This window comes from Hemitrygon akajei, unplaced genomic scaffold (genome assembly GCF_048418815.1).
Source record: "Hemitrygon akajei unplaced genomic scaffold, sHemAka1.3 Scf000137, whole genome shotgun sequence".
Taxonomy (NCBI): domain Eukaryota; kingdom Metazoa; phylum Chordata; class Chondrichthyes; order Myliobatiformes; family Dasyatidae; genus Hemitrygon; species Hemitrygon akajei.
The window spans coordinates 188,167-189,896 of NW_027332023.1; positions in this window are offsets into that span (position 1 = coordinate 188,167).

The window sequence follows — 1,730 nt, forward strand, 5'->3', positions numbered from 1 at the left end:
CTTAACTATCCTATCTACCTGTGAGGCAACTTTCAGGTATCTGTGGACATGTACCACCCAGATCCCTCTGCTCTTCCGCACTCCCAAGTACTGTGTACTCTGCTATGGCGTTTGTCCTTTTAAAGTGTACCACCTCACACTTCCCCGGGTTGAACTCCATCTGCCACTACTCAGCCCGCTTCTGCATCCTATCAATCTCTCTCTGCATTTTTCGACAATCCTCTACACTCTCTACAACACCACAAACCTTTGTGTTGTCTGCAAACACCAGCCCACCCTACTACCTTCACGTCCAGGTCGTTAAAAAAAAATCACGAAAGAGACAGGTCCCAGAGCAGATCCTTATGGTTCATCACTAGTCACAACACTCTAATCTGAATGTACTCCCTTCACCACGACCCTCTGCCTTCTTCAGGCAAGCCAATTCTGAATCTACCTGGCCAAACTACCCTGGATCCCATGCCTTCTGACTTTCTGAATAAGCCTACCATGTGGAACCCTGTCAAATGCCTTATTAAAATCCATGTGGGTCACATCCACTGCACTACCCCAACCTATATGCTTGGTCATCTCCTCAAAGAAATCTATCAGGCTTGCTTGACACGATCTGCCCTTCACAAAGCCATGCTGACTGTTCCTTATTAGACCATGATTCGCTGAATTCCCATCGATCCTATCTCCAAGAATCTTTTCCAACAGCTTCTCCACCACAGACGTGAGGCTCACTGGTCTATAATTACCAGACTATCCTCACTAACTTTTTTGAACAAGGGGACAACATTCGCCTCCCTCCAGTCCTCCGGTACCATCTCGTGGACAACGAAGACATAAAGATCCTAGCCAGAGGCTCAGCAATCTCTTCCCTCGCCTCGTGGAGCAGCCTCGGGAGTATTCCGTCAGGGCCTGGGGACTTATCCCTCCTAATGTGTTTTAACAACTCCAACACCTCCTCTCCTTCAATATCAACATGCTCCAGAACATCAACCTCACTCATATTGTCCTCACCGTCATCAATTTCCCTCTAATTGTTGAATACCGAAGAGAAGTATTCACTGAGGACCTCGCTCACTTCCACAGCCTCCAGGCACATCTTCCCACTTTTATCTCTAATCGTTCCTACCTTCAATCCTGTCATCGTTTTGTTCTTCACATAACTGGAGAATGCCTTGGGGTTTTCCTATACCCTACTCGCCAAGGCCTTCTCATGCGCCCTTCTTGCTCTTTCGCAGCCCCTTCTTAAGCTCCTTTCTTGCTACCCTATATTCCTCAATAGACACATCTGATCCTTGCATCCTAAACCTCGTGTATGCTGCCTTCTTCCACCTGACTAGATTTTCCACTTCACTTGTCACTCATGGTTCCTTCACTCTACCATTCTTTATCTTCCTCACCGGGACAAATTTATCACCAGCATCCTGAAAGAGATCCTTAATTATTGACCACATGCCCATACTACATTTCCCTGCAAAAAACATCATTCCAATTCACACACGCAAGTTCCAGCCTGATAGCCTCGTAATTTGCCATTCCCCAATTAAATTTTTTCCTGTCCTCTCTGATTCTATCCTTTTCTATGATAATGCTAAAGGCCAGGGAGCGGTGATGACTGACCCCCCTATGCTCACCCACTGAGAGGTCTGTGACCAGACCCGGTTCGTTACCTAATACTAGATCTAATATGGCATTCACCCTAGTCGGCCCGTCAACATACTGTGACAGGAATCTGTCCT